A 15,562-nucleotide genomic window follows, 5' to 3' on the forward strand; every position below is an offset into this window, starting at 1 on the left:
AAGAGCATCATCTAGTCTGGTACTCCAATCTTTCCTGCTTGGCTGCACAATCTTCTCTAAAATTCTCTTGATCTCCTTGTTAGAAATTTTTGCCTATCCATTAGTTTGGGGGTGGTATGGTGTGGATACCCTGTGGACAACCCCATACTTTTTAAGCAAGGCATGCATTGATTTGTTGCAAAAATGGGTTCCTTGATCACTAACGATTGCTTTAGGTACTCCAAACCTGCAAAACAAATTAGATCTGACAAAATCTACAACAACCTTAGCATTATTAGTTCTAGTGGGCTTGGCTTCCACCCATTTTGAAACATAATCAACTACAAGGAGAATGTAAACATAACCAAAAGATACAGGAAAAGGGCCCATGAAATCTATACCCCAGACATCAAACACCTCACAAAATAGTGTAGGTTGCTGAGGCATTTGTTGTCGCCATGTAAGTGCACTTCCTGCTCTCTAACACTGCTCACAAGTGCTATAAATCTTCCACACATCTTTAAAGATGGTGGGCCAGTAAAAGCCACATTCAAGCACTTTGCAAGATGTCCTTTGAACACCCAGATGACCTCCCGGTGCGGAAGAATGACAGAACTGCAAGACTGAGTCAATCTCATGATCTGGAATGCATCGTCTAATGACCTGATCACTGCACAATTTCCACAAGTAGGGGTCATCCCAAATAAAATGCTTAGCATCACTTTTAATTTTATCTTTTTGAGCCTTAGATGCTAAGGGAGGAAAAATAGAAGCAACTAAATAATTGACAATGCTGGCAAACCAGGGAGTAGAAAGAGAATCAGAAATACTATACAATATATATAAATAATCATCCGGGAAATCATCCCGAATGGGTGAGTCCTCATCAGACACATGTTCGATCCGACTCAAATGATCAACAACTAAATTTTGTGCTCCGCTCCTATCACGGATCTCCAAGTCAAACTCTTGGAGCCAGAGCATCCATCAGATCAACCTAGGCTTTGAATTAGCCTTCTACAACAAGTACTTTAAAGCTGCATGGTCAGTATAAACAATAATGCGAGTACCAAGCAAATAAGAATGAAATTTTTCAAGAGCAAAAACTATGGGTAGTAGCTCTTTCTCAGTAGTAGTATAATTCGCTTGGGCAACATCTAAAGTCCTAGAAGCATAATATATCACCCTAGGCAATTTATCAATTTTCTGAGCAAGGACAGCCCCCAATGCATAATTTGATGCATCACACATAAGCTCAAAATGGGCTGTCCAGTCGGGTTCTTGGATGATGAGGGTGGTAGTCAGTGCTCTTTTTAGGCAATCAAAAGCCTCTTTGCATTTATCATTAAAGTCAAACTCCACCTCATTTTGCAACGAGTTGGATAGTGGAAGGGCTACTTTGCTAAAATCTCTTATAAAGCGCCCGTAGAATCCTGCATGACCAAGAAAAGATCGCACCTCTCACACGCAAGAGGGGTAAGGCAATTGTGAAATAACATAAATTTTTGCAGGATCTACTTCAATGCCCTTATTGGAAATAATGTGGCCTAAAACTATACCTTGCTCAACCATAAAATGACATTTTTCAAAATTTAGAACAAGGTTAGTTTGAGTGCATCTATTCAAAACCTTTTCCAGACTATCCAAACAAACATCAAAAGAGGATCCATATATAGTGAAATCATCCATAAACACCTCTATGCAATTTTCTAAAAAATCACTAAAAATACTAATCATGCACTGCTGGAAGGTACCAGGGGCATTGCACAAGTCGAAAGGCATCCTCCTATAGGCAAAAGTGCCGAAGGGGAAGGTGAATGTGGTCTTTTCCTGATCCTCAGAAGCAATAGTGATTTGCATATAACCAGAAAAACCATCAAGGAAACAGTAGTGAGATTTACCTGCCAGGCTTTCAAGCATCTGGTCAATGAATGACAGTGGAAAATGGTCCTTTTTGGTAACCTGGTTCAGCCTCCTATAGTCGTTGCATACTCTCCAACTGTTCTACACCTGAGTAGGAATCAACTCATCCTTCTCATATTTTATCACGGCGAGGCCGGTTTTCTTCGTAACTACCTGGACGGGACTCACCCATTGGCTGTCGGAGATAGGATAAATGATTCCAACTTGCAAAAGCTTGGTTACCTCCTTCTTCACTACATCAGGAATCACCGGGTTGAGTCTTCTCTGTAGCTGTCTTACTGGTTTAGCCCCATCTTCTAAAATTATTCGATGCATACATGTGGATGGGCTAATACCAGGAATGTCCGCCAGGGTCCAGCCTATAGCCTTCTTATGCTTCTTGAGAACTGATAACAGTTTCTCCTTTTGCTCATCAGCAGGGGAGGCAGATATAATTACTGGAAAACTTTTGCTATCATCCAAGTAAGCATATTTTAAATTTGATGGCAGAGGCTTCAATTCTGGTGTGGATGGCTAGATAGTGGTAGAAAAAGATGGTTTCTCAGCCTGTACCTCATAAAGAAAGTCAAAGGTATGTGTACTTCCTGAAACATGGTTAGTTCTATCTGACTCTATAAAATCAATCTCAAGAGGTAAAACATCACTAGACAAGTAATCAATATCAAATTCAGATTCACTCTCAGCATCAAATTCAGACATATGATCAAGTACAAATTCAGATTCAATGCATGAAGAGTGACAGGCATGCAGATTAGAATGAAGATCAATCATGTATTCATCAACAATATGGTCAATTATTTCAACACGAAATACATAAAGATCTTCAGATGGGTGTTTCATAGCATCAAGAATATTAAAATGAACAGTTATATCACCAAACTCCATAGATAATGTGCCTGCATATACATCTATCTTAGTTCTAGCAGTTTTCATAAAAGGTCTGCCTAGAATGATGGGAACTGATCCTTTAGAAAATCCCTCCTTCATATTTAAAATATTAAAATCAACAGGGAAAATCAGCTCTCCAACTCTAACTAAGACATGCTCTATGAAACCAGCAGGATAGGCAACACTTCTATTAGCTAAATGAATTACCACATCAGTTGACTGCAAAGGACCTAGAGATAGAGAATTAAAAATAGACAGAGGCATAACACTAACAGAAGCTCCTAAATCTAGCATGGCATTGTCAAACTTATTGTTCCTTATAATACAAGGTATGCTGAATGTACCTGGATCTTTACATTTTTCAGGGATTTGGGGAACATATTTACCAATCAATGTGGAGACATTTCTGCCCATACTAATTCTTTCACTTCCTTTAAGCTTCTGCTTATTAGTGCACAACTCTTTCAAGAATTTAGCATATCTTGGAATTTGCTTTATTGCATCCAGCAGAGGTATGTTTACCTCTACTTTTCTAAATGTTTCCAATATCTCATTCTCAGTATCTTCCATTTTTTTGTTGGAAATTGCTCTTGGAGGGAATGAAAGAGGGATATGTTGCTTCTCTTTAGATTCACCTGCATAGAAATTGTTAGGTAACTTACTCTTTAAATTTTTGTCATCATCTTTTTCTGGAGTAGAGTGAAGTTGGGCAGGTTCATTTGCAGATGAGGAAGATGTTGCTGGTTGAGGTTCTTGACACTGCTTTCCTGACCTCAATGAAATGACACTCACATTTTTGGGATTCTGGACAGATTGAGAAGGCAATATGTCAGAATTCTGGGACTGTTGTTGATTTAACTATGTAGCCAATTGTCCCATCTGATTAGTTAAGCTCTGAATGGAAGCTCTGGTCTCTTGTTGAAACTGCATGTTTTGCATAGTCATTTGCCTCACAAGTTCTTCAAGGGAAGGTTGCGAAAGAGCCTCAACTGTTTGCTATTTCTGGGGCTATTGCTGTTGTTGTTGCTGAATTGGTGGAGGAACATATGGTCTTCTTGGGCCAGCAACATTTTGAAAATAAGGTTGCTGTTGCTGCTGTTGTGAAGGATTTGACCATCTAAGGTTGGGATGATTACTCCATCCGGGATTGTACCTGTTGCTGGAGAGGTCATAATTGTTCTGTTGTGGCTGATTTTGTTGCTAAGGTTGAGGAGGTCTGTTGTAGATGTTTGCAGCATAAGCTTCAAGCTATTCAATTGCTTCAGATTGTTGCATAGAAGGGCAAAGGTCTGTGTGGTGGTCGGCAGAGGAGCATAAACCACAGAGTCTGGCGACAGGTGCAAATTTTTGATTCATGGCCAGTTGGGTTACCAGGTTAACCAAGGCATCTAGTTTACCTTCAAGCTTCTTAGTCTCACCTGATGAAGATGAATTCGTGGCTACTTCATGCACTTTTCTAATGACAATAGCATCACTTTTGGCACTAAATTGTTGGGAGTTGGAAGCCATATTCTCAATTAAATTTCTAGCTTCAGTAGGGGTCATGTCTCCTAGGGCTCCACCACTGGCAGCATCTATCATACTTCTCTCCATGTTGCTGAGTCCTTCATAAAAATATTGGAGGAGAAACTGCTCAGAAATCTGGTGGTGAGGGCAACTAACACATTTGTCATAGCCTATATGGTACACTCTCTCAGTAGAATTTCTTGGATACTAATAGATTCCCTACAGGTTAGGTATGGCAGGACGTGGTAAGGATCATAACCGTGATGTCCTCGACCGCATCACAGCTATGTTGGAAACTCTAGTGCAGGAACGTGATGTGGAGCTGGCAGAGTATCGGGGACTCATGGCTTTCCGTAAGAACCACCCGTCGAAGTTCAGTGGGGACTATGATCCAGATGGTGCTAGGTTATGGTTAGCTAAGACTGAGAATATTTTCGAGGCGATGGGTTGCCTTGAGGAGCATAAGGTCCCTTATGCGACGTTCATGCTCCAAGGAGAAGCTGAGAACTGGTGGAAGTTCGTGAAACCTACATTAGCAGCACCTGGAGGTGTGATTCCTTGGAATGCCTTCAAGGACAAATTCCTAGACAACTATTTTCCATGAGATCTCAGAAAGCGAAAGGCGAGGGAATTTCTGGATTTGAAGCAGGGAAACATGTCCGTTGGAGAATACACGACCAAATTTAATGAACTTCTACAGTACTGGCCTCAATACCAAGATGCTCAGAACGAAGAAGACTTATGTGCTCAGTTTGAGAATGGGCTTCGATTGGAGATTCAACAGGCAGTTAGCTACATGCAGATTACAGATTTCTATCAATTGGTGACGAAGTGTCAAATATTTGAGGACAAGATGAAAGAGAGGCAAGCCAGAGGCTTTGGAGGACCACAAAGAAGCCACTCTTTTAGAGGAAACAGTAATAAGAGGATGAAGCCATATTCCAGCAACAAGGGGAAACAACCTATGACTACGTCCAACATGAGCCAGTCAAAGGGGAATAGTGCTTTCAGTGCGGAGGACCGCATCTTAGGAGAAATTGCCCACAACTCCAGCAGACACAGGAAGATCGTTGCTATATTTGTGGCAAGGTAGGCCATTATGCTCGAGAGTGTAGAATGACTGGGAGACCGATGGTAACTGCCAATTCTAACACATTCAACCGTGGATCTACTAATCCCACGAGAAGCGATAATGTTAGCAACAACAATAACGCTAGTGGTGGAAGACCAAAGGTACCCTCCCGGGTATTTGCTATGAGGGGATCATAAGCTGCTGCTTCCGACGATTTGATACAGGTTAAGTATTTGATTGCTGATAAACTGCTAGATGTACTCTATGATTCGGGTGCCACACACTCGTTCATATCTCATGCATGTGTGGAGAGGTTGGGGTTATGTCCTTCCCACCATATGGCTTGCCTCCCAATTATACACCACCCAATGTTGCACACACTCCCGATAAGAATGTCAATAACTCTACTCCCATACCCATTGAGGGCCAACAACCCCAATCTGGTCATGCATAGGTCCCTCAACCCATGCAGGAAACACATGAAGTACCTCGAGACCGCACTATAGCCGACTTCGAGCCTCACCTCGAATATGCCATAGAGGGCAAGCATTTGGTGGCATACCCCTGCCAAACACTTTGGGGGGCCCTCAATACTGCCCACAACCACACCTACAACCCTTACATTTCACGGTGGGGAGGTTGCCTCCTACCATGGTGGAAAATGAAAAATTTGATCATATAGAAGAAAGGCTGAGGGCCATTGAAGGGGGCAGAGACTATCCTTTTGCTGACATGGTAGAATTGTGCCTAGTGCCCGATGTCATTATCCCTCCGAAGTTCAAGGTGTCAGACTTTGATAAGTACAAGGGGACTACTTGCCCCAAGAATCACCTGAAGATGTATAGCAGGAAAATGGGGGCATACTCGAAAAATGAAAAATTATTGATGCATTTCTTCCAAGAAAGTCTTACTGGGGCAGCTGTCAACTGGTATACTAATCTGGAACCCTCCCGGGTCCATTCCTGGAAGAACCTAATAGTTGCCTTTGTTAGGCAATATCAATACAATTTTGATATGGCTCTGGATAGAATGCAGCTATAGGACATGTGTAAGAGGGAGCATGAATCTTTCAAAGAATATGCCCAAAGGTGGAGGGATCTAGCAGCTCAAGTAGCGCCCCCAATGATGGAGAGGGAGATGATAACAATGATAGTGGACATGTTACTGGAATTCTACTATGAGAAGATGGTGGGTTACATGCCTTCGAGCTTTGCAGATTTAGTGTTTGCGGGTGAGAGGATCAAAGTAGGCCTAAAAAGAGGCAAATTTGATTACGTTGCTTCGATGAATTCTGGTGATAGGAGGCCTAGGGCAAATGGAGGGAATAAGAAGGAGGGAGACACCCATGATGTGGTTGTCGTTCCTGCATGGCCAAATTTCTCGTTAGCCCAACAATATCAATACTCAGCCAGTATCAGTCCTTCTCATTACCTACCACCTTACTAGCCGAGAATGCCTAATCATCCACAAAGGCCACCCCCAAATCAGGCACAAAATCCACCTGATGCACATCCAAGACCAAACACCACCGCCAATACCAATCAAAACACAAACCAGGGAAGGAACTTTCTAGAAAAGAAGCCTGTAGAATTCACCCCAATTCCAATGCCATATGGTGACTTACTCCCCTATCTGCTCGATAATGCAATGGCAGTCATAAGCCCAACAAAGATTTCTCAACCTCCATTTCCCAGAGGATACAACCCCAACGTGACATGTGCTTATCATGGGGGAGTTCCCGGGCATTCCATTGAGCATTGTATGACCCTGAAACATAAGGTGAAAAGTTTGATTGATGGAGGTTGGCTGAGATTCGAGGAGGAGAATCGCTTGTGAATTCTGATGTCGTCAAGCAATACTACGTATGATGCTTGGGGCAATTTGAGGGTTATTGTTAGATGTCTCCATTGACTCATTAGGATTTTCAGGTTAATGCCATTACTGTAAACAATAGTCACAATGCTAATAATATGGATAAATTTGATGTCCTTGTTTCTCATTCTCTCACAATTACATCTTGCCATATTTATTGAACATTCACTGGAATGTGAATATACGTTGTTGGCTTGTTTGCTCAAGTAACTTGCACTCCTGAGTTGATCTCCAAGTCTGTTCAATTAGAAATTGCTCGTTCTACACGTTTAGTAAGGGTGCCATAAACGACGAGTAAAAAAAAGAAAAGAATGTTTGATTGACTGTGTTCCAAATAAAAAAATAAGAAGTATAAACATTCATGTGACCTCATTTTTATCATTCTTAAAGTTTTCTTTTTGAGAGAAAAGTGAGTTGTCAAGAACAAGAGTCTTTCGACTTAATCTATCAATTGAAAATCCTTTAAATATTTCTCGTCCTTGAAAATTCCTTTTCGAGAACCTGCACAGTTCCTTTCATTTTTCCTTGCTTTAAGGTCATAACAAAAGACAACAATAGATACACCAGAGCCTTACACTGGGGCAGTGAAGGACACCATGCATAAGCCTCAAGTGAACCTAGGGGCAAATAAGAAGTCGTCACCTAATAGGTCGAAAACCTGAAAGGCGGCCTCCTAAGCCTCCCCAACCTTTGGAGTATCTTCTGCGGCCTGCATTTGTGGTTCCTGAGCCACAGAAGCCTCACCTCCCCCCAAAAAGGAAGGCTGGACTCCGGGCCAAGCTACCTGTGCCAAGAAGTCCTCCATGCTCATGATCAACTACTACTGAGATAAATCCTGCATACTCTACATCACTAGGAAAAGGCCGTGATGAATTCTCTATAGCATGGGCATGATCGCATCATAGCTCGGTGCGGAGGGGCCGACTGGCGTTGAGATATGTGCTGGAGGTGGAGGTACGGGTGCTGGTGCTGGAGCTGGAGCATCTGAAGGGGCTCAAGCCTTGGCCTTGCGGGACCCAGGGAATATGATGGAAGGATCCTCTGGGTTCCAGCAGTTCTTCTTGATATAGGCCAAATTAATGGCGGGGCTAAGGGACTCAAAAGTCAGAGAATCAAACACTACTCCTCTGGCTATGCATAGGGCTGTGATAAGGGCAGGAAAGCCCAATCTAGACAAGTTGGACTAGGCCATCTAAGAGATCTGTCCGGAAATGATTGAGCCTAGGTCTATGTCCATCTTTATGACAAGGCCGTACACCAACCTTGCTATGTCCATATTAAGGTCAGAGGTGTGAGAAGAGGAGCGAGGTTGGAGTAGGAAAGGACACTCCATGTCTAAGCAAGTGTAGTCAGGTCCTTCCTCAGCAGCTTCCAAGGCGCCCCCTCAACATTTAAAACAAATCCTTGCCCTGGTATAAAAAGTTTGGTTGCAATAGCCTAGGGGTCAAGGTGAGTGTGATAGAAACGAGAGTAAACTGAGTACCTCTTCCTAGGCTCGAGTACCACAGGTGTCTCCAGGAATGTGTTTAGTGTGGTTGCATCAAACTTGATTGTCTTCCCTGCACCTTGCATTGCCTGGGGGAGCGATCCTCTAGGTCATAGAGGTTTGAGTAAAACTCCTTAACCAATGCCAAGTCAATGTGGTTCTCCATCTGGTGTGCAAGATTCCTATGCCACTGATGGAGCTCCAGCTCCCGAAGGAACTCATCATAATGGATGTTCATCTTGTATCTCTCCCATGTGGTCTCAGAGAAGAAACAAGATGTGTCGTATGGCTCTTGTGATCTAGAGGATGAAGCACGTCTTTTCTTTAAGGCCATCTACACCAAAGCACAACAAAGGAGTGAAGTTAGTCAGGATTTATTGAAAACTGACCTAAGAAAACATGTCGTAAAATAGGGTTGGCGCTAAGCGAGATGGGCTCGCTTAGCATGCCTTACAAAAATAACAGCATTGTGCTTAGCGCATTGGGCGCGATAATAGAAAAATAATAACACTGGCTAAACGAGACCTTCTCGCTTAGCTGAAAGACAGCAGTGGCTAAGCGAGAGTGACTTGCTAAGCCTTATTCACTAACAGAGAGGGAATTGCGCTTAGCATGATTGACTATCTAAGTTTCAGAACTATCTAAGTGTGCTCGCTAAGTACGGATGGCCGGTTTAACGAGTTCATACAAACCCAAAAATATAAAAGCAAAACTCAAAGACTCACTAAGTCGTAGTGCAATAGCTTAATGAGTTCATCCAAACTGTAGAAATTTAAACAAACTTGTTGAACTCGCTTAGCGGAACAGGCTGCGCTTAGCGAGTTCATCCTGAAACCCAGAATTTCATCAAAACGTATGGACTCGCTTAGCGAAGCATGTTCGCTTAGCGAGTTCATCGCAGAACCCAAAAATTAGGGCTTGTCAGCCTAAACTCCCTAAGCCACTATACAGGCTTGGAAGCTTGAGGCTTAGCCCTTCTAACCAAAACTACATTGCAACCTAAAGCAATCCTAACACTACATTAACTACATAGCAAACTAACAATCAAAAACACATTCATAATTAACTAATCACTAAACTATTAGTCATCTACCTTAGGGTTCCAAAATGAAAATTAACAAGAGAGAGAAAAAGGACAACTTACTTGGAATTGTAGGAGTAGAGTAAAAAGTGCAAGGCAAGTAGAGTGTAATGAACAGAGCAAATTGATGAGCAGAAGAGCGAATGAGGTGTAGTTATAGAAATTTAAAATGTAACTGGCCTAAGGCAGTTATGTTTTCCTTTTGCAGTTTTGATTTGCTCGCTAAGCGCGAGTGTCGGGGTAAGCGAGCACTCTGTGACGTTTGAATTTTCAGAATTTAAATTCACGCACTTAGCGAGACAGACTCGCTCTGCCCACTTCTCTAAAATGTTAACCCGAGAGGTTTTTGGTCTTAGCACGCAGATGCGCGCTTAGTGATTTTTGCAGTCTGATTGGTCTACAACTTCCGCTAAGCAGGTCATGGCGCGCTTAGCGGATTAAATTAGTGTGGATGCAGTAGTGGGGTAGCGCTTAGCAAGGTGGTCTCGCTTAGCGTAATTGCCATTCCAGAGAGACTTTTGGGCTTAGTGAGATGGTCTCGCTTAGCTGAATTATCATTAAAGCCTAGACAGAGAGGGTGTTATGCTTAGCGTGCAGGGGCGCTTAGCTAGGCAATATGACGTGCTTAGCGAGCTAGCTCGCTTAGCCCAATTTCATTAAATGCACAACCCAAAAAGGTTTTGGGCTTAGCACATGTGCTCGCTTAGTGAGGCCCCATCAGCCACTAGATGAGGGGTTGGAGCGCTTAGCAAGAGTATTACTTGCTCAGCACATAGGCTATGTCTCGCTTAGCGCGAGTGTCGCGCTAAACGAGTTGGATGACTAAAATTTTTTTCTAAGTCCTTCCCATTCTTAGCTTTAGAGAAGCTTGTGGCCAACCCCTTTCAATTAAGTTCATGTTTTTTCACTCTACTCTAGTAGTATCAAATGAACACAACCTAACTAATATGCATTAAAACAACATAAATTGATTGAGAAATGTAAAAAAAACTGGGTTGCCTCCCAGTAAGCGCTTCTTTAACGTCACTAGCTTGACGCATGTCACCTCTAGGGGTCCTGTAAATGCAAGATGGTGGTTAATCGCTCAATGTTACCACCATGGTACAACTTCAATCTTTGCCCGTTCATAATCTAGCTTCTTTCAGGAGTTGTTGACTGAGGATCCATTAACTCTACTACTCCGTACGACCTCACTTCTTTGATAGTAAATGGTCCAGACCATTTAGACTTCAATTTGCCTGGGAACAACTTTAGCCTTGAGTTAAATAGTAGAATTTGTTGGCCTGGCTGGAAGTCCTTCTTCAGCAACTTTTTGTCATGATTTGCCTTCACCTTTTGTTTGTATAGCCTGGATGATTCAAATGCATTCAGCCTCATTTCCTCCAACTTTAATAGTTACAGCTTCCTTTTCTCCCCTAATAGAACCTCATCAAAATTCAGGAACTTCAAAGCCCAATATTCTTTATGCTCCATCTCTACTGGTAAGTGGAAGGCTTTGCCATAAACCATTTGAAATGGAGATAGGCCTATGGGGGTTTTAAAGGCTGTCCTATAAGCACATAATGCATCATCCAGCTTGCTTACCCAATCTCTTCTAGTAGAGGCCATAGTTTTCTCTAAAATCTTCTTCATTTCCTTGCTAGAAACTTCAGCTTGACCGTTTGTTTGTGGGTGGTATGGTGAGGCCACCTTGTGTGTGACGCTGTAATGACCTAGCACCTTTTGAAGTTGGCTATCGCAAAAGTGAGAGCCCCCCATCACTGATTAGGACTCTCGGCACCCCAAAGCGAGAAAAGATATTCTTCTTCAAGAACTTTACCACAGTTTTGGCATCATTCTTTGGGGCAGCCATTGCTTCAACCCACTTGGACACATAATCAACAGCTACAAGGATGTATTCATTCCCATGAGATGGAGGAAGTGGACATACAAAGTCAATACCCCCACAGTCAAAGACTTCTACCTCCATTATATTTTGTAGGGGCATTTCATTTCACCTTGAGATTCCTCCCATTCTTTGACATTGATTGCACTGAGTTGCATGTTCATGGGCATCCTTGAAAAGTGATGGCCAAAAGAATCTCGATTGCAGGACCTTGGCTGCTGTTTTGTCACCACTATAATGGCCTTCATAAGGTGAATTATGGCAGTGCCACAATATTGTTTTAGACTTCTCTTTTGTCACACATCTCCTCAAAAGATTATCAGCTCCAATCTTAAACAAGTGTTGATCATCCCTGACATAAAAGTGAGCATCATGCAAGAATTTCTTCTTTTACTGCCAGTTCAAATCCTTTGGAAGGATTCCTGCTGCCTTAAATTTGGCCAGATCAGCAAACCATGGCCTCTCATTCACCACTAACAGCAATTCATCTAGAAACTCATCTCTTATTTCCAGTTCCTTCAAGGTCACTTCCTCATTTACTAGTCTTGACAAGTGATCAGCCACTAGATTTTCAGATCCTTTCTTGTCTTGAATGACTAAATCAAATTCTTGTAGCAATAGAATCCACCTGATTGGCCTAGGTTTAGAATCGGCCTTGGTCAACAAATATTTGATAACTGCATGGTTGGTGTACATAATAACCTTGGATCCCACTAGGTATGATCTGAATTTTTCCAGGGTGCATACAATTGCAAGCATATCCTTTTCTGTGGTGGCATAATTCAATTGAGCATCATTTAAGACCTTGCTCGCATAGTAGATGGCATGAAAAAATCTACCTTTCCTCTGACCCAACATAGCACCAACGACATAGTCACTTGCGTCACACATGAGCTCAAACTCTTGGCTCCAATTTGGTGTTGTAATGACGGGAGCAGACACTAAGCTGGTCTTTAAGGCGTCGAATGCCTTCAAACACTCTTCACCAAATAAGAACAAAGCATCCTTATTGAGAAAATTACTCAGTGGTTTGGCAATCTTTGAGAAATCTTTGATAAACTACCTATAGAACCCAACATGCCCTAGAAAGCTTCTTACTCCCTTAACATTCCTTGGTGGAGGCAGCTTCTTAATAACATCTATTTTTGCCTTATCTACCGTGATTCCCCTTACAGAAATTTTGTGGCCCAAAACAATCCCTTCTTGAACCATGAAGTGGTATTTTTCCCAATTAAGCACCAAATTGGTCTCCTCACAGCGTTGCAACACCAGTTCCAAATTTTCTAGACAACAATCAAATAATAAGCTGAACACCGATAAGTCATCCATAAACACTTCAATACACTTCTCTACTGATGTGTCATTAATTTCTCCTATTTCTTACCCCTTTCTGTCACCATTTTAATTACTGATTAGTCTTAATTGTCAAATTAATTATGGAGTTTTATCATTTGGGCCTACTTGACTAATTCTGTGTTTTAATTTAATTTCAGGAGAATTATAAGTAATTGGATTTGGATCTGGAATTGGGCTGAACCGGCTTGGACTTGAAGAGAGCAGACAATTTTATTTGTCGTCCAGTTTTATTTTATTTCATTTTTGGGCTTTATTTTTGTAATTGGGCCACCAGACCTTATTGGACCCAAAAATCATATTTGTAAGCTTTGGGGCCTAGTGACCTTTAGTGAGCCCAGCTGCTAGGGTTTTAGGTGGGCGGTTACTATTCATGTAGAAGGGAGATTTGTAGGGTTTCATTTTCAGTTTTTCGTGTTACTGTTCACGCGCATGGTACTGTTCACGTAGCAACTCCATTTTCATTTTCTGCTTCAAATTCCAGTTTCATTTTCATTTCTGTCTTCTAATTTTAGTTCATTTTTTGCCTTTTATTTCCTTTTCATTTTTGCTGTTAATGGAAGGATGAATCTCTAGTGTTGTTTTCTCTTGAGGATTAAGCATAGCTCTCTTTGAGGTTTTGTTATTAATATTAAATTCTGATCAGTTTTCCCCTTCACCAATTATTCTGTATTTGTTGCTGATATTAATCCATGCATGCTTAATGCTTGATTAATTTTCTTTGTGCTTAATTAATGTTCATGCTTAATGGACATGTGAGAGGGATTAATTGGTGTATGTATTGCTTAATCACATAATGACAACCTTGTGTTAATTTTCGCTTAGTAAATTAATTTCGAGTTGGATTAAGTGGTTGAACTGATTAGGGATAAATTCTCGTAACCTAGGATAAGAGACTTGCTTTTGAATCAAGGGAAACAACATGTTTTAGTTCTTTTATTTTTTTTAATTCAAGTTTGCTTGCTGTTTAAATTACAAAACAACAAACCCCCCCCCCCATTTCGTTACTGTTTTATTATTATATGTTATGAACGTTTGTTTGATCATTACTCACTGGGAGACGACCTAGGATCACTTCCTAGATACTGCATTTTAATGTTTATTTGATTCGGGTATTACTCCAATCAAATTTGGCGTCGTTGCCGGGGAGTAGTGGTCCAAAGGTTCATAATTATGTTTTTGTGTCTTTGTGTTTGTTTCTGTGTGTTTTTATAAAATCTGTATTATGTGACTAATTTGCAGTGTTTAGTTGTTTTGTGTGTAGTTGTGTTGTTTAGTGTTGTTTGTGTGTGTTTTAGGTGTCCCCTGTTTAGGGGTGAAATTTCGTGGTTCCCCCCTGTTCAGAGGTGAAAAGTGTTGTGAATAGTGTTATGAACAGTGTCGAATTTTGCTAATTAATTGGCAATTTTTGTTTTGATAGCTAGAGTTGTTATTTTTGGCTGATTTTTTGTGTGGTAGTTTCTTTTGATCCATATTTTGTGTGAAAAATATCAGAAGCACTTGGTGTGGCTGAATTTGAGAGATACAAAAAATTTGGGAACTTATTTTTAGCAAAACTCAAAACGGCCATAACTTTTGCTCCGGTTATCAGAATGACTATTATTATATATGCATTTGGGGTAGAAAAAAAATTTCCCATGCAGCCCCAACCCACTAGTGCTGGTTGCGGTTCTCAGTGCTTAAGAAATCAGCTATTTACTAAGTTTTTTTTTAAAGTATTATTATCCTATTTTTCTAAACTTTTCTTAGGCAGTTTTCATAGTTAGACTTTGAATTTTTGTCTGAAAATTTTTGTGCTATCTTTTCATGATTTTTGGGTGTTGCTCACAAATTTTCAGATCATTTAGATATCGTTTGAGTATAGTTGTAGTTTTACCCCTAGCTTTACCCCCTTTTTACCCTTGGTGCTTGTTTGAAAAATACATGATTTGCTGCATATAGTGAATGACTAGGGGCAATCCAGGTGAGTTACAACCCTTTGATCCTGAAATAGATATAACCTTTCATAGATTAGTTAGGCATAGTGTGCATCCTGATCATTTTGAGCATTCTGTGTATTCTGAGCATTTTGAGCATTCTGTTGCTGGTGATTCTGAATATTCTGATTTTGAGCATTCGACTGCTAATTTTCATACTGAGAACATGGCTCAATCTCCACCTCGTGAGAGGACTCTTAGGGAGATGGCTGCACTTGACTTCACTTATGAAAGCTTGTGCATTCAATATCCTGATAAGGATGTTCCATATGTTCTCAAGACTGGACTAATACATTTGCTGCCCAAGTTTCATGGTCTTGCAGGTGAAGATCCTCATAAGCATCTTAAGGATTTCCATATTTTCTATTCCACCATGAAGCCCCCTGATGTCCAGGAAGATCATATCTTTCTAAAGGCTTTTCCTCATTCTCTGGAGGGAGTGGCAAAAGATTGGCTATACTACCTTGCTCCCAGGTCTATTTTCAGTTGGGATGACCTTAAGAGAGTGTTCTTGGAGAAATTCTTCCCTGCATTTAGGACC

Source organism: Glycine soja, chromosome 15 (genome assembly GCF_004193775.1).
Source record: "Glycine soja cultivar W05 chromosome 15, ASM419377v2, whole genome shotgun sequence".
NCBI classification, from domain to species: domain Eukaryota; kingdom Viridiplantae; phylum Streptophyta; class Magnoliopsida; order Fabales; family Fabaceae; genus Glycine; species Glycine soja.